We start from the raw sequence: 26,450 nt of genomic DNA on the forward strand, positions 1-26,450 counted from the left end.
AGGTTAGGGACAAAGATCATGCTCAGGCCCATATGTCCACTTACTTAAGTCAGAACACTTGGAAGTTATCCAAGATCTCACTCTCTCTGTCTCCCTGACTTTCCCCTTTACCACTTGCCTTCGATTCTTCCACATCTATAATTCTGGAAGAGTTAGCAGTTCTCTTTTCTAAATGGAACTGAGAAGATAAAATGCCACCACTCCCCAACCCATCCAGAGATTGGAAGAGGTGGCAACTGGTCTCATCTGATTGCTAAAACTGGTCATCTTGAAACTTTGTACTACTTTGGAGAAGCAAGTTACTCTGAACAGACAGTGGGGGATTTAATGCTTTGTTGTTGTTGTTGTTTAACTTATTGGCCAGATAATGTAGTGATCCTATCCCCTGTAACTTCCTGCTTTCTGCACAATATATGCTAAATCTGTGTGTGTGTGTGTGAGAGAGAGAGAGAGAGAGAGAAAGAGATTTTTACAGGAAATAAGTAAAAGGAAATGTACTCTTTTTTGAGCTCTATACCAAGGTGAATAAGAAAGTACCTTTAATATGTGGTTCAGAGAATAAAAAATTCAACAAAGTCAAGAAATTAAATCCCCTGGATTCAATCGTTTAATAACGTTTACTAAATATCTTCTCAGGAAGTGATGGATATAGCAGTAACCAGAAAATAAATTCCTCGCCTTCAGGTAGCTTACCTCCTGGTGTCGAACATGGAAAGTTTTTCTTCTTTTTTGCTTTTTTTCTTTGAGATAGGGTCCTGCTCAGTTGTCCAGGCTGGAGTGCAGTGGCACAATCATGGCTCACTGCATCCTTGACCTCCCGGGCTCCTAGGATCCTCCCACCTCAACCCAAGTAGCTGGACTACAGGTGCAGGCTACCATACCTGACTAATTCGTGTGTGTGTGTGTGTGTGTGTGTGTGTGTGTGTGTGTGGAGGTGGGGTCTCACTATGTTACTCAGGCTGGTCTTGAACTACTGGGCTCAAGCAATCCTCCTGTCTTGGCCTTCCAAAGTACTGGGATTACAAGTGAGAGCCACTGTGCCTGACCCAAAGACAGACTTTTTTTAATGTGTATATATTGGGCCTAAAGAAAATTTTTCTATGTATAAAGTGACTGCAGAAAGCATCTGGGTTTCATAACTCTCTCAGGTTAATTCCCTCCTTTTCATATAATCTGTCACCACTTATTTTTAACTTTAATCACTAAAGACATTAACTGAAAGTGGAGACAGCACTCCCTCCCTTTAGCCTTTCCTCCAGCACTCTTTTTTTTTTTTTTTTTTTTTCTGTTGAGAGAGAGTTTCACTCTTGTTGCCCAGGCTGGAGTGTAATGACGTGATCTCGGCTCACAGCAACCTCTGCCTCCCAGGTTCAAGCGATTCTCCTGCCTCAGCCTCCTGAGTAGCTGGGATTACAGGCATGCGCCACCATCATTGTTTAAATGTTTGCAACAGTAATCTTTTTTAACTCTAAAATGATTCGTTAATTGCAGTAGTAGTAGTAATGGCAGTAAATACATACAATAAAATACAAAATAAAACATGTGCATGTCAAAAGAATGTCAAATAGTAATAAAAAAGCAGGCAAAGCAAAAAGTCCCCTTTCTAACACAGTCCCCTGTCCTCCAGTTCCTCCTTCCAGAAGCAACTACTGTTATCAAGTTATATTTTATGTGTGTTCATGCTTGTTTGTGTCTATACCCAAGGAAATGTTTTATGCACACATAAATATACACAAATGAATGGACTCCTCATTCTTCTGTGTACACAAATAAAAAAATTCTCTGAACACTATTCTATATGTTGCTTTAGAGCTAGTTCATAATATATATATAACACTGACATTTTTCATAGCTGCATAGTATTTTAAAAAATGGATATATCAAAATTTATGTAAGCATTCTTAATAGACATGTAATCTCATTACTTCTTTATTTAAAATCTTCAGTGTCTGGCCCTCCACTCCCATCACATACAGGGTGAAGTGCAAACCCCTAAGAATACCAGGCGAAATTTCTCATGGCTGGGAAGTAAATAGGGATTAAACTGTGGGGCTAAGTATATGTCTCCATAGTACTACATGTTCTACCGCTGCTGAACTGTTTGCCATTTTTCAATTGCGTTCTCATTCCCCTCATTGTGTGCCATTCACTCTTATCCTTTCCTTTTGAGATATGTCCTCCAGTGTAATAAATCCTATATTGTATTCAAAATTCATTTTAAATTTCTGCTTCTAAAAAGCTTACTTTGATGGCAGGTTCCCGGTGCAAACTGAGTCAGGCACGACTACCAAGTGTGCACAACAATCATTATATTGCTAATTGTACTGTATTGAGATTGCGGATTTCCTTGATTGTCTCCTCTAATTGACTGTAAATTTCCTTAGACATGAGGAATGGGCTCTATTAATCTCTGTATTGAAGAACATAGCACATAATTTACCTATTACAGGCCAAGGAAAACTTGTCGAATGACTAATAGAATGTAAAAACCTTTATGACTCTCATCTGATGTTCTCTCTACTACACACAACAGCTACCAAAATGAATCTATTTGGAGGATATGTTAGATCGCTGGTACTAAAAGTGTGGTCTTCAGACCAGCATTGTCAGCATTGCGTGGAGTACCTGTCAGAAACACAAATTCTGTCCCACCACAGAGGTACTGAATTGAGAGACTGAAGTCAAGCCCACCGTCCCTGCTTTAACAAATCCTCTGCGTGATGGATGCTTGCTGCGCTTTCAGAACCACTGGAAGAAACACGTGTCTCAATTCTTGTTTCTCGATCCCCCTGCAAACATTTTTGCTCTTCACGTTAGAACCACTCATCAGGAGAAACAGCAAAATATCACCACTGCTGTTCATATTTCCCTGTACAGTTTTATTGAAGTTGTAATTGTGTCCCACAATACTTAGTTTCTGCTAACAAACCTGCCTGAAAGTTAACTCGAAGTCCCAGGGAGATTAAGAAAAATGAACCAGATTTCAAACAGGTGATTACTTGTGTGAAATCATGCTAGCTCTCTTGTTCCTAGCCAAGGTACTTGCAGGTAAAATTTTATTAAAGAGAGAACAGCCCTAGTATACATACAACAAAAACATTCTCTTTTATAGACATAGAAATTATTTCTTGTGATAGAGGATTATAAATGAGACAACATCTCAGGATTGGACTGACCCAAAACTATAATAAAGAAGGAAGGAAACACAAAAAATTGTTTAGAGGCTACTAAAAACAGTTACTGGTTTGCCAAAAGATTATCTAATTCTCAGATTCTAAAGCAATAGATGGAGCTGTCCGGGAAGCAGGCATGTTTGCTGTTACTTTTACTACTTTTTTTTGAGACGGGGTCTCATTCTATCACCCAGTCTGGAGTGCAGTGGCGCGATCTCGGCTCACTGCAATCTTTGCCTCCTGGGTTCAAACGATTCTCCTGCATCAGCCTCCTGAGTAGCTGGGACTATAGGCATGTGCCACAATGCCTGGCTAATTTTTTGTATCTTTAGTAGAGACGGGGTTTCACCGTGTTAGCCAAGATGGTCTCCATCCCCTGTCCTTGTGATCTGCCTGCCTTGGCCTCCCAAAGTGCTGGGATTACAGGCGTGAGCCACGGTGCCAGGCCTACTTTTACTTGTTATATGTCTTATTCTTTACTCAGATGAATTAGAACAGAACAGATTCCATTAGGCAGACCGAGTGTATAATTAAAAGTAACATACATTTTTATTAAAAGGATGAAGGAAAAATTGCTTTCAACTTTACAAGCTTACATCTCACCTGCCCAACTCAGTAGATAAAATCTATCCACTCTTGATCTTCTCAACCACTTTCCTCCTATAAGAACGTATGAAATCTTCAGACGGCTCATACTGATCCTAATCCTATGTGAAAGTTTCCTGTGTTTTTAAATCATGCCGAAAAGATAGTCTGGTCAGGCAGCTTTAAAGACGTATGTCTCCTTTGCCTGCAGACAAAGAAGAATAAACCTAATTCATCCTTGCAGATAAATTCCTCAAAACTCAAAGCCAGTGGAAATGTTTACTAGTGCCTCTTCTATTTCTTAGCTTAGAATATCTGAACTAGAAGAGACCTGACAGATCATCCAACCCAATTCCCTGAAGCAGAGATTAAAAATAACAGCATCAGGGCTGAGGTTAAGTCCAGGATGAAAGAATCATGCCTTCTAATTGAGGAACACAGTCTTCAAGCCATCATTGCAGGGAATGGCAAACTGCACATGGGGGTAAATTCCGCCCTCCTCAGAGAATGAATGCAACTAAAAATTATTCCCAACCTCTAATCAGGTGAAGCAAATGCATGCTCTGGCATTTTCCCTTCTTAAAAGAGCATTAATGTACTAACTCATCACATTTAAAGATGCTCATCGACAATAGGTTTAATTTGGGAATATATGAAGTCATATAATATTGACATTCCCTAAAGTTACAGCAGCTTTCATTCTAAATTCTGAAGTTTTCACACAAACAGGGACCTAGTTAAGATGGTCACCAAGAAAAAGAAATTTTTACCTAAACCCATGGTTCAGTGGTAATTTAATTAATAAAATGATTTTTAAAACACAAATTAAATTATATTATATCAATCAGGATAGTTTATTACATCTCCAATTAGGTCTACAATTTATTTATTCATTTATATTTATTTTTTGTAGAGGTGAGGGACTTGCTACATTGCCAAAGCTGATTTCAAACTCCTGGGTTCAAGCAATGCTCCGACCTCACTCAGCCTCTCAAAGTGCTGGGATTACAGGCATGAACCACCATGCCTGGCCCAGGTCTACAATTTAAGCAGTAACAGTCCTGAAATATTTAGTAGTTTAGCATTTTGTTTTCTTTCATATATTCAAACTAATATTTCATGACCACAGAATTGTGTGTGTGTGTGTGTGTGTGTGTGTGTGTGTATTTAAGTATAATCCTTTTCTGAGTTTTTTTTTTTTTTTTTTTTTTTTTGAAAGAAGAATTCCTCTTCTTTATCCTAAGATACAGATTTTCTCTAAAAAAGTCATAAGGTCATAATTTTAATGTTATTTCCAAGCCATCTTAACTTAAAGTCTCTCAGAGTCTACTTTGCTGGTGTGCCAGGAATTCTCACAATATTCCACAATCCTGCCTTATGGTACACTGTCTGAAGTAAAATAAAGACGTTCTATTGAGAAGAGAACATAATTCATATTTCTTTGAGGCCCTGCCTGTGTCATTTTGCACATGCCATCAAAGTGATCCCATATACTAGTTGTTTATCTAGGCCCTTAAAGTCTATGCACTGACTCTTATACTCCTATATTTTCTCTTGCTCCCACTGTATTTTTATCCTTCCAGAAAACAGTTGTCAAATGATCATGGACATCCTTAGAGTAGAATGATATTCAAGTCTCTGCTTCCTCCATTCACTTTCTTCATCTTTGAAATAAAACTGAGTTGCTGATTCCAAAGATAATTTTCTCTCTAAGACTAGATATTTTATTCTAATGACTTACTGAGCCAAAATATTTAATAAAATCAATACATAGGGGAAAAAAGGACTCAATTGCAAGAAATTGGAAGGATAGATACTATATGGAAGCTCAAACTAAGATACTGGGCATGACAAAGTGGATAAGATCAGTTAAGTACAGGAGTCTCATTAGCAAACATAACTAATACACAGCTTTAGAAGGATGAAAATTTAAATGATTAGTGATGCCTCTTCATTATCTGATTATATACAATAATCAGAAGAGTAAGGACAATAAAAAGAGTAGCTTTCATCCACTAAGTGCCTACTATATGAAAGACACTGCTAGAAACTTCTCATATATTTACTGCCTCATTTAAGCCAAAATATAAAGATTACCAAATATTTTACAATTGAAAAATCTGAGCTCAGCGATGTTGAGCTGACTCGTTTATGGTCACATGGATTTGGATCTAAAGCACAACTCCACCACTAATTTGGCTAGGGTATCACAGCTTTTGGAGACTGGAGCTATTAAAAAGGAAGATTGAGATTTAGAGGCAGAAACTCAGAGTAAAAGGATCATGAAAATCATGAAAGTCAGAGACTACTGCTACACAGAGAGCATGAAGAATGAAGCAAGGCTTTGGAGCTAGATAGATGAATGTTAGAGTTCAGCAGATATAGAACGGTCTTCACAATGCTGGAAAATTTACCTAACCTCTTGCAGTGTATCGGTTTCTTATAATGTAGTTATAGTAACATCTAACTTTTAGGCTTATGATGAGAATTAAATGAGACAATGGGTGTAAAGTGCCAGGTAGTGACTATGATTTTAAAGGATCCTGAAAAATGTCATACACACGCATATCGCTTTCCGTGTGTCTCTGATGTTTATATTGTGCTCACTGGGGCATGTAAAGACATGAGTTAAATATTCCTTGAAAAAAAATTACAATAATTCCCCCCTTTTTTATTTTACTTTAAGTTCTGGGATACATGTGCAGAATGTACAGGTTTGTTACATAGGTATACATACATGTACCATGGTGGTTTGTGGCACCTATCAACCCGTCATCTAGGTTTTAAGCCCCACATGCATTAGATATTTGTCCTAATGCTCTCCCTCCCCTTGCCCCCAAACCCCTGTTCTCATTGTTCAACTCCCATTTAAGAGTGAGAGCATGTGGTGTTTGGTTTTCTTTTCCTGTGTTAGTTTGCTGAGAATTATGGTTTCCAGCTTCATCCATGTCCCCACAAAGGACACGAATTCATTCTTTTTTATGGCTGCATAGTATTCCATGGTATATATGTGCAACATTTTCTTTATTCAGTCTATCATTGATGAGCCTTTGGTTGATTCCAAGTCTTTGCTATTGTAAATAGTGCTGCAATAAACATATGTATGCATGTGTCTTTATAGTAGAATGATTTATAATCCTTTGAGTATATACCAAGTAATGAGATTGCTGGGTCAAATGGTATTTCTGGTTCTAGATCCTTGAGGAATCTCCACACAGTCTTCCATAATGGTTGAACTAATTAACACTCCCACAAACAGTGTAAAAGCTTTCCTATTTCTCCACATGGCTTAAGACGGCTCATGCTACATCTTTTCTGAGTAGACTGACTTTCAAAATGCTGTGAGAAAAAACATGCATCTATTTAGCATCTACTAGTGTTAGATGGTTTTATAAGTTCTAACAGAAATGTTACACAGATATCTCAACTAATAAACATTTACTTTGAACCCACAATCTGCCAAAAACTGAATAGAAAGGAGATGTTGAAGGCGTAATGATATAGAGGAAAGATAAAGTCTTTGGCCAAAATGTTGAGTTGAACTTTCTCTCATTTCTCTGAGCTGTTTCTTAATATGATAAAATTTAACGTGTTATCTTCTCATGTAATATCAAATTCAAACTTAGTGGTGCTTGTAGTAGTACTACTAGTAGTAGCAGACACCGTAGTAGTAACACTAGCAGTAACTATAGTTAACAATAATTTATTAATGAATAATAAAAATGTGTATTATCGTTATAGTTAACAATTACATAGCACCATTATGTCCTATTCTAAGTGCTATCTTTCTATCAATTCATTTAACATATTCAACAATGCTAAAAATCTGAGTGACTTTCCAAGGTCAAATGATGGTAACTGCTATTCATCGAGGCTGGAAAAGGATTTGGGACTCATTCACATAGATAATGAAGACACAGAATTTAGGGGAATGACTGGTCTAGCTTTGAAATTCAGAAACGTCATTTTGATGCAACAGAGAAAGCCGACTGGAAGAACAGATTTGACCACCTACATGGAGAAGATTGAACTCATAATTTTCCACTCCCAATCCTATGTTTAATAGGTACTCTTAGAGTTAATCAAATAGCAACTCATTCAAGATGGAATTTTCACTTCATCTCCTTTACTTAGGATTTCTGGGTTGGGGTGAAGAGATGGATATTAGGAGTCCTGAGAATAATTTAAGCCCTGAAATTCAGCTAATCCAAGGCGACATGAGACCAGCCTGAAACTTCAGTTTGTTAAGGGTGTGTCTGTGTGGATATCAACCTGCTTTTAAGTATTTATTTTCAAATGGCTACGTTGTGGAGACAAATAGCCCAAGGTAAATACACAAGCTATACATTCTGCTTTTGACTGGAGGCTTAACTTGTCAGTGATAATGATTTACATAGCAATCGTCTCCCTCCCTGCCTAAAAAGTTGCACTAGCTTCAAGCTATGTGCTCTGTTAAAGAGTCCTGGAGAGATAAATCCTTCTTACTTCAAACTGGTTTTGATTGTTAATTCTTTTCCAGGAGTAATGCCAGATCTAGATAATGTAGGTGAACTGGTAGTAATGCTGTGGCTGCTAAGAAAAGAAGTAGATAAGACAAGTAGATGTTATTTTTAAAAAACGAGAAAGGTTGTTTAAACAGTAAATAGCCCACTGTTGAATATTTTTACCTTGTTTCTTCAAAGTAAATGTTCATATCATTCAGAATCTTTTTGTGTGTCTTCATGACCTCAGCAAAGACCCTGGAACACAGCATGTCCCCAGTAGATATGGTAGAATAAATCTATTAATTCACTTTTACCCAATAATTTGTCAACACTTCAGAATAACAAGTTAATCAACTATATCGATTTTGAAAAAAAGAAAGGAAATTAATCTGTAGAATGCAATATTAGTTTCTAAACTGTGTGTGTGTATGTTTGATGAAATGATATAATGCAACTACTTTACCCGAGAAACTTCAACTTTTTTAGAAGAGACTATATATCTGAAAAGTTTAGGATTGAAATTGAAAGCAAATATATCTACCTTTGGGGTTTGACTCAGCAACCTTCAGATGACTGACCTTAGAGGAACTATATAACCTCATTAAATCGGTTTATAGCTACATATGGAAATACATGATAGCACGTAGCTCATTTGGAGTTTGTGAGCATTAAATGAGATATGCCCTAAGTGTTCCACCTATTGCAAGCATAAAGGTACTCAAAATGTTAACCATTAGCATTGTTGATGGTAATCAGATTTCCTAGTATCATTGGAAGAGGATTATAAAATGGATGTTGTGGTAGAGCAGAGTCTAGAAATAAACTTCTTTTTGTAAAATACCCCATTTTTTATAAGAACAGGTCAATAAAAAATCTTAGGTGAATTTACAAGTTTTATAAATTATCTTAGGTAAAGGATCTAACTGTCGCTGTACTTAAAAACAAACTTATCAGAAATGTTTGGCACATAATCGTCCATTAGTACAAAGGTTAAAAATTGTCTTAAAAAGTGTGGGATTTTGGTGGTAAGTGTCTTGGGGGAGGCGTGCATGTAACATGCTTAAGTAATTGTGAATCAAATATTCCTTCTCTTCAGTATTTATAAAATATGTCATTAAATGTTAGCTTTTATTTCAACCAATTCCATGTACTTCGAATCATAGGATTTATTTTAACCTTTGCAACAGTTTGAAGATCAAGCCTTTTTAAAATTTTGCATAAAAGATAATAGCAGTTCAATAGCTCTAAGTTATTGCAACATAATAGCTTTTATAAAGTATGTTTTAATAATGTGCTTTATATGCAATCTCCTTACAAGATGTTATAGATTTAATATTTCATTATAATTCATAGTATTATGATGATGGTAATTTTATACTTGTATGCATGAACAATTTGTAATGCCTGACTGTGTTTTTTTCAGGGATATGTTTACTCTTGATGTCTCAAAAGAAAGACGATCCTTCCGACTTGTGTCTCACTAAGGGTGGTCCACAGCATTGCAGAAGTCAACCTACTATGTCTCACATCACTGTTGAATCAGATGGGTTACTGAGGGTGGAAGTTCAAAGTGTTCAAAGTTGGAGTCATCCTCCATATCCCTCTCACCTCGATCTTCAAAATAATTATTGTATTCGCATGTGACATTTTGAAATATTAGACATGTTTGTCTGTCAATATGGAATCATGTCAATATCCATCATTTTATTCTACTTTTTCTTCTTCTTCTTAAATATTGAAAAGTAAGTAACAATTAAACATATACTTTCCTCTATGCCTTCAGAAGGCAAAGCATTTCTCCTTCCACTCAAGTAAAATGTATTCCTTCCTCAGGCTCAGTATTAGGATCAGTTTGTATGAATTAAAAAATCATAGAGAAACAGAATGTTGGATTCCAAAGGGCACTAGAAAGTACTGAAGACTCCCAGGTTATTATTGTACAGATGAGTAACATATGGCCATAGAGTGACAGGATTTAAAAACTGTCTAGCTAATTGCAATTTTAAAAAGCTTTAATGAATGACAAAAACGTCCAAGGTGTGAACTGTCCAGAATAGTAACAACTACCATAATATTTGGTCCCCACTCAATGAACTAGGATAGCACATCTATTGCTTAGGGGAATACCTAAAGGACAAATCTTACAAAGTAACTTTCTCAGTGAGGAAACTGAGGCTTAACAACACTAACTGTAACTCTCATGCAACGATACAAGCTGAGTATGGGGCTATTGTGACAGGAATTGAAGCCTGGCTTTGTCTAACTTCAGAGCAGAATCTCGTTATCACAATCCTCCAGGCTACCATCTTTCTCAATGAAAAAGATACAAGCCTGGACTCTTGACCAGCAGAGGTCAATAAAGGTATTGCAAGGTAGGATATTGCATATAAGCTGTTCATTTTGGGAAGTAAAGATGACAGAAAAATAGACAAGCCACCGTGGTTATAACCACAAAAAAAGATAGAAGCTGCGTTGAAAACTTGCTAATGGTTTCAGAAATATATGCTAATCATCATTTTCTAATTCTGTATAAATATGTGTGTCTGTGGATATGTGAATTTGTATGCCTCCTGGTGTTTCAAACACAAGCCTATGGCTCATAAAAAGCATGGCTTGGGTAAAACAATATACTTTAAAAAATAAATTGTAAAATAGAAAATACTATTATTCTTTGGGAGGCCGAGACAGGCGGATCACGAGGTCAGGAGATCGAGACCATCCTGGCTAACACGGTGAAACCCCGTCTCTACTGAAAAATACAAAAAAAAAACTAGCCGGGCGAGGTGGCGGGCGCCTGTAGTCCCAGCTACTCAGGAGGCTGAGGCAGGAGAATGGCGTGAACCCGGGAGGCGGAGCTTGCAGTGAGCTGAGATCTGGCCACTGCACTCCAGCCTGGGCGACAGAGAGACTCCGTCTCAAAAAAAAAAAAAAACCAAAAAAACTATTATTTAAAGAGGTTCAAATTAAGTATCTGCATTCAGGTCGAGCAGTCTTAATGCTTAGAATTTTCAGGGGAGAAAGAGGAAAGTCTGTCTTAGCCCAAGCCCTTGCTAGGCGGAAGAGAAAAGTTTCCCTTGTGTGCCTTGTGCTGACCCTTTTATAAAATTTAAAAGAGAAAGTCAGAACCTTGTGGAGTTTACGGAGTAGCAGAGGAGAGGGTTTTGTATTTGCAAAGATTCTTCCAAGGCTCTAATTCCAAAGTAAGAACCCTTTCTTCTGCTACCTCAAAAGTTCTCTTGAGTTAGAGGAGTCTTCAGATGCACTTTTACTTCCCTATCACATCTCAAGGAGCAGTTCCCAGGCACGCTGATTTTCTTTGTAAATGTGACAACACTTCCCTACCAGGTCACGGTGCGCAACTGTGTCCCAGCACTTCCAAAGCCAAGTGACACTCAACTGTGCTACCTCTTCTCACCCAAATCCAAGCCTAGCAAAGTATTCCTATAGGAAGACGGCTGCAAAAGCCTTCCTCGAACATTAGCAAAAGAATTATCCAATAATCGTGCATGTATGGTTTCCTGGCCTGTGTTATGCAGCACTCACAATGTGGAGTCCTAGGCTATATTAAGGAGCGCCATCTTAGATGATGTGGAGCTAAGAGGTCACAAGACAGCACAGGCTTTTGAAAACCTCATTCGATAATATGCCCTGGGAAGATGTCTATTATTAATGCAGGTTCTCAGTTCGCATTTGCCGGTCTAAGTAGGGAAGTAGCATAGTCCTTGGATTTAAAAGAGACCACATAAATCATGTGATTGGGTGGTGCACTTAAAAGGAAATCTCACTCAGGGCTTTCCTACCTTGCTGCACTGACATGCTGCAAAATTTAGGAGTGGATGTCTTCAGAGACCTGCTCTGTAGGGCAACCTGGAACTGCAGTATTAATCTCAACATGCTTTGAATGGCACAGAGTTACCATGGTGGGGGGTGGTGGACACCATGTGCAATGCTGATGGACTGACAAAAGCCTCTGGTGAGGCAACGTGATCACTAGAGAAAACACAGGACAAGGTGTCCAAAGGTCTGGTTTCTAGTGTGGGTCTAATGCCATCTTAGTCAAACCACTTGGCCTTCTGGGTTATTGGTGTGATCAAAAGAAATACTTGGAAGAGCAAATCATGTTCCATAAAAATAAGCACTTTTCCATGAGAACTTGGCTCCTATTTCCACAAGAGCTCTTCCATGTGTAAAGAAACATAAGGAAGAACCAAGTAAATTGAGGGAGGGAGTGGCGCAGCGTAGGCAGAAGAAGTATAGGTTTTGGAAATAAGCTAGTTTTGCATTCCAATCCCAATTCCCCACCTTATTAGCCAACCTGGGACAGTGACTAAATTTCTCTGAACCTATTTCTTTATCTGTTAAAAGGCGGTTGATGTTAATAGCCGTATCTCACAGGATTCAGGTGAGCTCTAAATAAGAGTTCATATATCCTGGAAGGTACTAGATAGTCAAAAAAGTATTATTTTCCTTGGTTCTATCCATGCATATTCTCCAACTTCCACCTCACTCGTTCTTTACTGAGCTATTAAAACTGTATTTGCTCATCCCATAAATATATACACCTACTAAGTACCCACAAAAGTTAGAAACAAAAGATTTTGTAAAATGCATTTGCTCAAATATATTTGTAAAATAGCAGAAACAGAAAGCTAGCATTAGCCTTTTCTGTGGCCATTTTAGATCATTTTAAACTTAACTGCATAAATTAAGTTGTTTTTATACCCAAATATACTAGAAAGATAAATCTTGTTTTGAAATATCTTTTGCCGATGTTTCAAAAGCACATTTCATTTTTTTTTTTTTTTTTTGAGACAGCGTCTCACTCTGTCACCCAGGCTGGAGTACAGTGGCACGATCTTGGCTCACGGCAACCTCTGCCTCCCAGGTTCAAGTGATTCTCCTGCTTCAGCCTCCCAAATAGCTGGGACCACAGGCGAGTGCCACCACACCTGGCTAACTTTTGTATTTTTAGTAGAGATGGGGTTTCACCATCTTGATCAGGCTGGTCTTGAACTCCTGACCTCATGATCCACCCACCTCGGCCTCCCAAAGTGCTGGGATTACAGGTGCGAGCCACCAAGCCTGGCCCCCCATTTCATAATTTTAGAGAGTTTTAGACAGATGTAAATTGTCCAAGGGCTTACCCATATGCCTTTTCTACCTCCCATGTCTCTTCTAAGTTGATGTCATAGTCTGTAGGTAGAAAGCATGTAATAATTTTATTTAAAGACTTATTATTAAATTATTATGCTCCACATCTGATTTGAGATAAAATGGCCATGATGTACTTTCTAGTGCCAATTCCTAGAGAATGTATAAGGTTAAGAAACAAAATTGGTCTAGAAAAATTCAAGAACAAAAAAAGATCATCATGTTTGTTTGTTCACTCAGATTGTTCCAACTTCATGCCAAGTCCTGCCAGCCTCAGTTATTCGGCAAACATCATGTGTTAGAATCAAAACGCACACCTTTCCAAAGCAAAAACAAAAAAATCAGAACCTGTGTGATCAGAAAAATATACACAAAAGTACACATTAACCCATCTGTCCAGAGGCTAAAAGGAATTAGCCTGAGCCTAGTGAGAATCACTCAGTGGACCCCAAATCCATTCCATATTGCCTTTCTTTGCTTGCGTATCCTCTGCCTTCCCTCCTCTCTGGGGACTATCCTACTCTCTTTCCTTCCCTCGGTCTTCATTTTTACTTTACCTCATTTTCTGTCTCATTGGTTTTGAACCTCTGTGTTTCTTGAATGCTGTGATCCTGTGAAAATGTCTTACTTTCTGTATGTTTTCTGGGTCTAGGTTCCTTTTTTAAAATTTACTTTGTCTTTATCATTATTATTATTATTATTACTATTATTATTATTAGAGTCAGGATCTTGCTCTGCCACCAAGATTGGAGTGCAGTGGTGCCAACACAGCTCACTGCAGCTTTGATCCTCCTGCCTCTGGAATAACTTGAACCACAGATGCACACCACCACACTCAGCTAATTTTTAAACAAATTTTGTAGAGCTGGGGTCTTGCTGTGTTGCCCAGTGTGCTCTCAAACTCCTGGGCTCAAGTGATTCTCCTGCCTCAGCCTCCCAAAGCACTGGGTTTACGGGTGTGAGCCACTGTGCCCAGCCTAGGTCCATTCTTATGTTGTATCACATGTAGTGTGACTTTTGCTTTGTATTTTTGGATTTCTGTCTCACCCTCTATTTACCACTTGGCTCTGTGGTTTGTGTCTCTTTGACACTGTCTCACCACCTGGTTTTGTTTACGTGTATGTGATGATAGGGAGCTGGGAGAGTCTCCATGTTTATTGTTTGGTCTTTCAGCTTTTTTGTTGCTTGTGTCTTTCCTCCAACTGGTAAGATAGGAACATTTAAATACATTCTTTCTTGGGGGTTTGATGGGGAGGGTCTCGTTCTGTTGCCCATGCTTGAGTGCAGTTCCATGATCATATAGCTTACTGCAGCCTCGAACTCCCAGGCTCAGGCGATCCTCACAATCTTAGCCTCCCAATGTGCTGAGATTATAGGCATGAACCGCAGTCTTAAATGCATTTCTGATAGTCTAGTTGGGATGTGATATTTGGGTTCAGCTATAAAAAACTAAAACCTTTACAGTAAGAGTTTAATGACAGGAAAAACAGAAGAGAGTACTAGAAGAACAGTGGCCTTGATCAATAGGCCTAGCCATTGCAGACATCTAGTGATTTCTGAAAACACCTCAAAAAGCTGATTATAAATGTTCCTACAAAGTCAGGGATGCAATCAGAGGATGAACTTCACCAAAGCAAAGCTCCTTTAAGAGAAAAAATAATAGGATGTGTGCTCACACACACACACACACACACACACACACACATGACTATGACAAAAAGCAAACTGCAATGAGAAATTCATTTATACTTTTAGGTTCCTATAAGCACATAAAAAAAAAAAGCAAAGAAAAACTCCGCTATAAATAACCCTGCCACATTCTAAATAAAGCTTTTGAATGGCTAGGGAGTCTGACTTGCTTCTAAAAGTTACAGGATTTGGTCATTTTTAATAACATGTTTGGTCTTTCATCAAATTACTGTTCCTCAGAGTATTTGCTAAAGGCATAAAGGGGTTATTCTCAGTGGCCAAGGTGCACCAGTAGCAGAGGACATGACCAGAACTGCTCAGGAGAAAGTCACCAAGATGGGCGCTGGAACGGAAGAACTGCAACAGAGCAGCACATATCTATTTGGAAAAAAGACTTATAAAGTTACAAGGGGCGTCAGGGAAGTCACCGCACAGAGCTAAGTAAATTATAGATCCCACCTCTGGAGCCTCTGTAATATTGTCCACCAGCTCAGTTTCCAGGACTACAGGGAATTGTTACTAAATTATTCAGCATTAACACAATTAGTTCAAGCAACTGGAGGGTACAAGCGTTTTGTCTTCTTTTAGTTCCTATCTATGTGTACAGGATTTTATTTTTCATTCCACTCTTCTTTTTGCTGTTCCGGTGATTCTCACTTTAAGAAGAACCTAGAAAATTGTTCAGTTTTGACTAAAGATTCCAGTGAACTCTCTAACTTTTTGCTACAGCTCTGGCATGGTTAAAAGCTCTGCCCAGCTCAGGCAAAACCAGAATCATTACACTCTGGTCACCGAGTCAGTGAGAATTTACTTCCGTCCAAAAGTCTTAATTTTCTTATCTGCAACATTGAAAATAATAACGTGTAAATATATTTAAAGCACGTAGCAAGATGTTTGAAATTTTCAATAAAACCGTTTTTCTCTTCTTGCTACTCCTTCTCCATGCATCAGCATAATCATTTTTAATATATTTTTAAAATGAGAAAACAAAGCATCAAGATACTAGGCTAACCCCCGTATTAGGAGAACAACCCTCAAATTGTGGTGTACTTGGTAGCAGCCCTGCCCGGGCCCAGGCTATGCCACTGTCCTCTCCTCTGATTCCCATAAAATAAATAAAACAGAGCCAGCACAAGCATAATCTTCAAGGGCATTTTTCTTTTCTCGAGGGATTTATGTGCACCTCTGTCCCTAACTAACAAAGCATATAGAGGTGCAAAAAATACGTGTGGTGGCTTTGTAATTAGAGAAACATCTCTCATTGTCTGCTCAAATCTTACTAAACCTTTTACATTCTCATTATGAGACCATACCTTTGTTTCCTTCTGTGATCTCACCGTTCTCATCTGCAAATTGGGGTCACAGCCCAGCATACTGAGCACCTACCACACAAGGTTCAAATGAGATCGTGTGTTGCCATGGTGACAGGAACAAATTCTGTGATCACTACACTCAGGTTTGACTCCAGGCTTCATCACGTAATCACTATTTGTCTCCCCTGCATCTTCTAGTGGAACTGACCATTCCCTGCAGTGACTTTCTCCCGAACTGGTAATGTGTATAATGTTACCTTTATCAGGGGATTGCTGTGAAGATTGAGTAGGCAAACTTTAATAAATTGGCAGCCATTTAGTAAACACTCAATAGATACTATCACTTTATTCAGGTTCCTTAAAATCTCTTTTTCTCTTGGGGGTGGGCGCAGTGTCTCATGCCTGTAATTCCAGCATTTTGGGAGGCCAAGGCAGGCGAGTCACCTGAGGTCGGGAGTTCGAGACCAGCCTGACCAACATGGAGAAACGCCATCTTTACTAAAAATTCAAAAAAAAAAAAAAAATAGCCTGCCGTGGTGGCATAAGCCTGTAATCCCAGCTACTCAAGAGGCTGAGGTAAGAGAAGCGCTTGAACACGTGAGGCGGAGGTTTCGGTGAGCTGAGATGGCGCCATTGCAGTCCAGCCTGGGCAACAAGAGCAAAACTCCATTTCAAAAAAAAGAAAAAAGAAAGAAAGAAAAAGAACAAACCTGTTTTTCTCCCCCATTTTCATGTCCCCAGATAATGTCATCAGTTTCCTAGTCTCAACCATATATTCACAGAAAAAAAATGTCTGCAATGCAGTTGAGTTTTTCTTAGGATTAGGGAGAAACAGAAGTATGCATGTAGGGTTTTATTCTCTGCTGTTTCCCAGTATTCCTCAGCCCTCCTGATCAGGCTCATTTGGATTCTGCTACTGCTTTCCATGGAAGCCCAGTGACATTTGATACTCTGTAGATTTCAGAACACATCTGCCGAGTTCTGGTAAATAGGTATAGAGAAAAGGAAGTAGTCCACGGAACTGAGCAGACAACAGTTAACAGTTCTCACTGAGGAATTGAGCTGGTGGTAGGAGCATGGGTGCACACGCAGGCTGTTGCTTTTCACCATCACCTGCAGTGTGGAAGAAGTCCCATCAACCCACTATGTTCATCACCTACCACATGGGGTTCAAATAAAATCAACAGCTGTTTCCTTCCAAAACCTCAGCTAGGGCTTTTCCAAATACTAGCCCCCTTGACCCTCTTTTAACATTGGGTGGTATTCAAAAGCGACGGGTACAGAGAGCAAAAAAGCATGATTTGACCCATACAGGGGTTGATTGATGATTGGCTGATTTCCTAAAAACTAAATGTGTATTTCATTTTTAAAGGCTTTAATGTGCACAAGAATTACCTGGGGGTAGTGTTAAAACACAGATTCTGATTCAATAAGTCCAGGTGTACAGGTGTTGAATGAAATTCTGTATTTCTAACTAGCTCCCATGTGTTGCTGCTGGTGGTCTGCAGACTTCACTTTGAGTAATAAAAATGTAGTGTATTATATTTCTCTTCTAGAATATAACATCTAAAGGGGTTCCTAAACGTATTAAAATCTGAGGTGAGAGAGCCAGTGCTGATGAGAAAACATGCTCATATCTTAACTGAGTATTCCGATTTTTGTGCACAAGGCTGTCTATTGAAATACTGTGTAACGAAATATTCAAAGACTTAGGGACAGAAACATGGATGACCAAATTAGGCCAAGGTGTGTATGTGCATGCAAGAGGGTGAATTTAAGTTAATTACAATGGAAATGATATGTACAGATGGAAAATACTGAACTATTTTTAAAATACCACTGTCTAGAAAACATTCTTAGCCAGGCCAAAAGAAATTCTGTAAACGCTGTTAACACTTTTATCTTTCTTAAATAACATGGTTCCATAAATAACTTTTCTAGGTCATTCCTATCTGTTGAAAAAATTACAAGCAACCTGTAGGCTGATTATATTACTTGAAGACTCATAAGGTAGTTTCCCATTTAAAAAATCAAATATAAAACCTTTTCATCTGGTTAATATCTGGTCTATTCCATAGTTATGGAACTTGTTTACTGTGCAGTTAGCAATGCAGAAAGACTGTAGCTGTTCTTTCTCTCTTCACAGCTTCATAAAAATGATTAAATAAGCCTAGTGCTTTATTAATTGATGAGATTGGCCATACAAGTGTTTAGCAGAGGTGTAGTTTTTAAAACGAGATTCTATTTACCAAATTTGTTTTACATTAAGTAATGGTCCCCAAGAATTTGCTGTGAATGGATGGCATTGATGTTAATTGAGAAATATATTATTTTTCTCATTTTATTAAGTTTTACATTTTAATAAAAGCATATTAAGAAAATAAATGCAGAAAATTATTTTTTAAACTCATAATCCAACCACATATATTGGGGGGAAAAAGATTGAATATGCAGATATATTCCCTTACAGGTTCTCCTGTATTGCTTTGTGGTATAGTTACTAAACTGAATCAATGTCAGAAATTAACTCCTCAATTTTTTTAAGGTGGGTAACCTGGATATCATGTACTCATTAGGTATAATCACGCCTTTGGGATTTTTTTTTTTAATGATTCTATGTTGTTTTCAACTGGGGAAATCTTCACATCAAAACAGTGAATAGTGGTTATAGTCATGATTTGCATTCTCTTTAAATTAACCACTTAAATCAAAAGCATTGGCAATGTGTATGCATGTATGGGGGTGAAGGTAATTGAAAGAATAACAGTAGAATATCTAAAAGTATTGAATATGGGTGAGCAGGATAATGGGTACTAATGGCTCTTTTTTTTTTTTTTTTTTTGTAAAAGTTTGAATACATACGTCTGTATTCATGGTTTGAAGTTAGTTATAAAAATGTTTAAATATATTTTTTCATGTTCACACACATATTTTAACAGCTATATGCCAGGCACTCTGGCTGTATCACACATATATTTTAATAATTATATTCTACACACTTTTTATTATCTTGCCTCTGGTGTTTATTAAGTTGCAACCACATTCTCGTGTTATAAATCTTACTTTTTTTAATGACTTTATGCTATTCTGTCATGTGAATATGCAATGAGTCACTCTTCAGTCATGCAGCATTTATATTTGTGCAATGTTTCCCTGTGAATTTCAGCTTCATACTTGTAATAGGAATCAATACTCTGAGTTTTTTTTTGTACTGACTATCTTGTTGCAATCTATTTAAAAAACAGAATTATATAATCTGATTGTGTCATCCATAAACATATGACTGCTATTATTTTGCTTCAAGTGGGAAAAATATCTGCCTTCATGAGATGACTCTCAAATAGCTGACAAAATATGCAAGACTCTTCTTAAGAGAAAGCTGGCTGAATTTACTTCTCAGTGCATCTATAAACATAAGCATCGATTATCCACTCTCTCTCACCTGGTCCCTTGATAAGGAATGAGATGAACAGGGTGAGAGTCTGGAGCTACTGATTTGGAATTTTGCTCAGGCACAAACTCAGCTAAGAAATCCTCCATGTGCATGTGTGTGCACGTGTGTAGGTAAGCGTGTGTGTGTTTAGGGTTTCTGCTAATTTAAATGACTAATATTATTCTTTTTATTTATATTAGTAGCCAAAGGTTTCCAACAGCTCTGGGATACCCCTATTTCTAGGTCGGGACATTGGACAAGAGGGAGCCAACTCTTCTTGTTTGACCAGGTTGAGACACGCGATGCTGACTTGCATTCCTGCCAAATTATTGGTGCAGAAGGCTCTGTCTGAGTAGGTAGAAGCTTCATGGAAATGACAATGAATTGTTCTCACAAGGCCGAAGATACAATTAAGCTGTGACTGCGTAGTCCAGGGCTCTTAACATGCAAACGGCCGGCAAAAAATAATGGCATGTCAAGTGCAATTTTCTCACCAGTCGCAGACACCATAAACTGTAATATAGTGTAATTATTTGGCATCCCGTGTCCTTCATACTAAGCACCACCCAAACGATTTCCAAGTTACAGTGAAGAGGGAAGGTTAGAAGGTCAAATTTAAAGAGAGAAAATGAGTCAGTGCCTTGGAGGAAGAGAATTATAAATAGACGTGGCATTACCAGCAACAGAGTTACATCCAAATAAGGAACAGCTCAGAAGCCCAGGTAGGAGGAAAAAGGGGAGGAAAGAGAGCAGAGAAGTTTATGTAAGAGAGAGGATTTAGTATAGAAGAACTATGACCACCTGCAGAGCAGACTGGTTTTTTTTTTTCCCAAAATAAAGCAATATAACGAATTGAGGATCACAGGACTTGCAGAACAAGGACTAAAGCAACCTGAGCCAAAAATCGATGCCACATACACACCCCCCCCCACACACACACACACAGAGGCTGAGCATCTGTAATCCGAAAATCTGAAATCTAAAAATCTCCAACATCTGAAAGTTTTTGAGCACTGACATGACACCACAAGTAGAAAATTCCACACCTGACTTCACATGATGAGTCACAGTCAAAGCTTTGTTACATAAAAACGTTATTTTAAAAATTATAGAAAATTTCCCTCAGGCTATGTGTGTAAGGCAAATAGGAAACATAAATGAATTTCATGTTTAGACTTGGCTCCGTTCTCCAAGATATCTCAATATATGTGCAAATATTCCACAATCTGAAAATATCTCGAATCTGAAATACTTCTGGTCCCAAGCATTGTGGAAAAAGGATATTCAATGAGCATGTGGAGTGTGTGTGTGTGTGTATTCCTGTTCCATAGGGGTTTGTGTCTTAAATATATAATATCTTAATCCCATACACTCAGAAGTGAGGAAATTGCACCCAACAGAAGTGACTTTTTTCCCAGTTACTTTGTAGTAGAACTAAAAGAGAAAGAAGCCAGATCTCCAAGAGATCCTTGCTTATCTTTCTAACTTGACACAAGAGACTTTAAGCCTAGATCTCTGTGTTTCAGGGCAACAGACTGAATGCCTATGACCTTGGTATGTTGAGTTTTAATCTTCAGTTTGATGGTATTAAGAGGTGAGTCTGTTGAAAGGTAATTTGGTCATGAGGGTGGAACCCTCATGAAGGGAACTAGAGCCCTTCTGAAAGAAGCCCCAGAAAGCTTCCTTGCCCTCTTTCTACCAGTGTGAGAATACAAGAAGATTGCAGTCTACAACCTGGAAAAGAGCCGTTACCAGAACCAACCATGCTGGCACCCTGATCTTAAAGACTACCAACCTCCAGAATTGAGGGTAATACATTTCTGTTGTTTATTAGCCACCCAGTCTGTGTTAACTTGTTATACAGCCAGAACTAAGACCCACTCAGTTACCCTGACCCTCTCTCAGCTCTGTAAACAGCCTTGAACGTGCTATTTCCTCTATCAAAAATGCTTTTTCTCTTTATCCCTGAACCCTGGTTCAACAACAGGTTAATGCATATCAGCTTCCAGGTTATTTCCTTTGGGAAGATTCCATCCTCCCATAGAATAGGGCAGTTTCCTCTGTATATGCTTTAAGAGAACCACATTCCTTCATTTCAGAGCACTTATTTCAGTTTTCTTGTGATGTTTCTTCATTTGATTTTCTGTTTTAATGTCTGTCTCCCTCTAGGAGCTCACTGGTTCCATGCAGAAGGCAGAGATAGACCTATGTTTGCTCAGAGCTGAGAATCCACTGGCAATGAAATACTCTGCAGACAGTAGGTGCTCAATAAATATTTGTGGCATGGTTGTATCAATCACCATCCTGACTTTCAGCCAAGGGCTCTCATAATGACATCAAGCTGTCTACCATAAAGAGTATCTGCACATTTTACCACAGGACGGTATTTTCGTGTTGTGTGTCAGTTCATCAAAAACCACCACAGGTTTTCTCTTTCCTAAGACCAGAACAAATAAGCAGATTTGGGCTAAGTGTCCCGTGAGCCACTTTTTTCTCTCTCACAATTTCCAAAGAAAGTCAACACTGAGGTACATGGAGATGTGAACCCTCAATGTTTATGTGTTTATGAACAGACTCTGCCCTGCTTTGGTCCACAGAGAACTGGAGGCAGGAATGGAGTCTGTTTGGCTGGTATTTGCTTTTCAGAAATCCAGACAAAAGCTTTCTGCTCCAGTTTGTACGATAAGCCCAAACACAAAAGTCTGAAGACAGTTGGAAGACAACGTGTTGCTTTATGACAGTGGTAAGGAAGACAGTCTCCACTGAGGTAATACTGCAGCTTTTTGAAAGACAGTTGTTTAAACAAGTTAACTTTTTCTTCACACTCACTACCTCAAAGAAACACTTTCAATATCAATACATAGAAAACACTTTTTAACTACCCAGATGGGTCTATAAAATACCCATATGAAAGAGAGAACACGAAAGCTCCTTTATTGAAAAATACCATTGAGCTTATATGACTATTATAAATTCTTCCATTATGTAGGTAAATTATTCATTTATTTTTTCATGTAAAGTATTTACTGAGCAGTTCCTATATACAGGCAGGGTTCTAGGTTGTGGGAATACAGAGTAAAGACCAAAGGACTCAAAAATCCTTTTTTGTGGAACTTGCACCCTAGAAGAGGCAAATAATAAACATAATAAGGTATAGAGTATGTTAGATAATGATTGTCAGGAAGAAAAAAAAATCAAGCATAGACAAAGGGTATGAAATATTAAAGGAGGAACAATTACATTTTAGAAGAACTAATAGGGAAAGCCTCTCTAAGAATATGACTTTCAGGCCAGGCATGGTGGTTCACACCTGTAATCTCAGCATTTTGGGAAGCCAAGGCCAGAGGACTGCTTGAACCCAGGAGTTCAAGATCAGTCTGGGAAACACAGGAGATCCCATCTCTACAAAAGATTTAAACAAAAATATCCAAGCATGGTGGTGCATGACTGTAGTCCCAGCCATTAAAGAGGGACTATTCACTTGTGCCTGGGAGGTCGAGGCTGCAGTGAGCTATGATCGCATCACTGGACTCCAGCCTGAGTGACAGAGCAAGACCCTCTCTTAAATAGAAACCAATATATATGACCACTGACTTCATTCCATTTCAACAGAAAATATAAAAGCTTATGTTGCTTCTGACCAAGGGAAGCATCTTACTCTCAGTCATCTTACTCTCTTCCCCAAGACTTTGCAAAAACTCCTCTATCTTGCTGGGGCACTTCACTTCCCACCCCACACCCCCGGGTCGGTGACTCTTCAAGACAAACAGAAACATCACCTCCGCACTATACAACATGTCCCTGTGCAGGGACTCCCAGAGTCTTGTTATTCACCTAGTGAGGTAATTGTTAATTTGTCTGCCACTCCAACTACAAACACATACACACACACATACAATTAAGAATGCAATTACAACTGCAATTACTATATAGCAGGCACTATGCTTCTATTATTTTCTTTATTCTTACAAATTCTTATTTATCTTATTTGCATAATCCTTGAAAATCTTAAGTAATCTTCTCAGGGTTAACACCCAGAAAGTGGCCAAGCCCATATTCAAACCTCGAGAGAGTACATCTCTGATGCTAAGGAGCTTTCTCAGCATCCAGCTGCCTACCGATATACTAAAAACAGATGATGGATGTGGTAAGGTTATATGTGAGGCTCTGAAGAACCTATCACTCAAAAACTAGCTCTGCCCTTGAGCTCGAACTCAACCTGCTAGGTCAGAGGCCTCACCATGGTGACTCGCAGGAGCGCCTTTCAAAGAGCAGGTGTGCTCATAAGTAAGTAATGCTTCTCAGCCGGTTCCTGGGGAGAAGCTGGGAGGTGAAGTGGTTTAAAGAGTCGGATGTGGAAGAGTGTGCGCAGAGATAAAACACTGTAAAGCACCGGTGGGCATCCCGATACAGATCATCTTCGCACTCAGCTTGACTCATAATCTGAAGCCGTCACCTGAAATGTATTTTTGGCTACGCTACAAGCCAAGATCCTCCAAGGCTACGCTGTCATAATTCAGGAGCATTTTTCTTTAAAGGGAAATAGGTATGATGGGAAATGTTCGCAGAGAAGTTTTCCAGAAAATAAACTCTATTTTAACAATTATTTGGGAATTGGTCATGGTAGGACGCCGTGAAAAGCCTAGATAAAAACCGTCACTAAGACTCAAAGGCATTTTGGCTATTTCAAAATCCTAGGGTTCACGGGCAACATTTCTGTCATTCAGAGAAGCATGAACGTCTCATGTGTCAATAAGTCACAAGAAGATGCTGAATGCCCGGCTGTTTACCTCTATCTCTATTACTACATGTAAGGAATGGAGGTGAAATCAGTTATCAGATTCTGAGTCCTAAGCAACCCCACGTTAATTACTTTTTCTACCCAGATAAAAACGAAATGTTCTCCTGGGCATAGCATGTTTTGTTATTTACATTATGCAAGGCACAGTCACAGTGATATACCTTCATAAAGAGGTAACTAAGAAAAGCAAAGAAAAAGCATCCATTATGTAAATATGCATGTATTCCCAGAATTTCATATGGTATGAGAATGTCTTGCCTTAGGGCTGATTAAAGAAGTTCTGACTATCCAGAAGCAGGCATTTAAAGACTTTACATTCCATACTCGATAACTCGTAAGTGTAAATTACAGTTTAAACTCCAGTTAGCTGGTTCCTAATATGTAATAAGGTACAGTGGGTGAAATAATGGCCATTGGAATTTCCAATAGGATTCGAACTCAGGTAGATCATTTACCATTCTGTGATATTGGTTTGGTTTATTAATCCATCTAAAACCCGCTTTTGTACCTACAAAAAAGGTAAGATAATGCTGGTAAAGAAGCCCATATCCAAAACCCATGGGGCCAGAAGTATTTTGGAATTCAAAACTGTTCACACTTCAGAAACACTAAGGTATATAAACTATATGGTAAGTAACACCCTCAGCAGGGTCTGGGGCAGCACCCTGTAATCAATCACGTTAACATTTTTGCAGCAAAATATATGAAGTCACAATTACGCGTTACAACTATAGTAGCCTTAAGTCGGTTCTGCTCCCTGAGTTTGTATCAAGGATACAAAAAAATCTTTCAGATTTTATATTTTGCACTTATGACAAAGGGAGTGCAGACTAGTTTTATACATATATATTTGTATCCATGCATGCAAATGAACATACGTATGCATATACTGAAGGGGGTGCTATTGTTAGAATCAAAAAGGTTGGTGCCCACAAAGTGCTTTTATAATAGTGTTCAACAGATAATAAACACTCAGTATTGGCCAAAATATAAGTTCCTTAAAGGCAGAGATCACTGTTTTGTTCATTGATATGCCTCCCATGCCTAATAGAGCGTCTGGCACATAGGAAAGTCTCAATAAATATCCATGTAATGGCTCATGGTATCTCCTCATGCAGGCTTTCTTTATCCACGTAGAACCATATGAAATGAGAAACATAATCCTTGGAGAGGCTCAATTCGTTTTGCAAGACAATAGGGTAAAAGCATTAATGCAATCAGAAGTTCCCGGTGAAACACAAAGAGTTAACTCAAGTCCTGAAGATCAATATTTAATTCCCCTCCTATTTTTCTTTTAAATCATTGCATTCGGGAAGTGAATAACATTGGCCTGATTCACTTCTAAACTGACTTATCAAGAAAATCAGTCATTGGCAGGCTCCTAATTGGAATTATGCCTACATGAAGATGTGCATCAAAATTAAAAGGAGCTTATGAACAGTGCTGAGGAATAAACACGTGGTCTCCAATAACCCACAGTGTGATTTTGGAAAGCAGGCAGCCTATGTCTACCAAAGAACATTTGTCTGACCTCCCAACAGGAGCAAAACAAATGTAAGTCCAGTCTAACACACACGCGCATGCGTGTGCACGCGCGCACACACACACACACACACTCCACTAAACTAAAATTTTGATTTTGTACCTTTGATTTCATCTGACAATGAATGAACTAGTTTTCTGCTGCAAAGTTTTTCAAATAGTACAGTGCAGTTAAGCATCTACTTTAAGAACTTCCTTTTCTCCATCCTAGGTTAATTATTGAAAAAACAGATGATAAAACAAAAAAGATAAATATCTACCTGCAATTCTAGATATCTG

The 26,450-nt window shown here is 38.4% G+C and overlaps 1 protein-coding gene across 3 annotated transcripts in view; it reads right to left on the reverse strand.

The window, feature by feature from the left end:
- The window catches only part of CDH8 (cadherin 8), a 390,268-nt gene that overhangs the window by 347,756 nt on the left and 16,062 nt on the right, over positions 1-26,450 (reverse strand). The window lies entirely within an intron of this gene.

The sequence above is a fragment of the Macaca fascicularis genome, chromosome 20 (genome assembly GCF_037993035.2).
Source record: "Macaca fascicularis isolate 582-1 chromosome 20, T2T-MFA8v1.1".
In the NCBI taxonomy this organism is placed as follows: domain Eukaryota; kingdom Metazoa; phylum Chordata; class Mammalia; order Primates; family Cercopithecidae; genus Macaca; species Macaca fascicularis.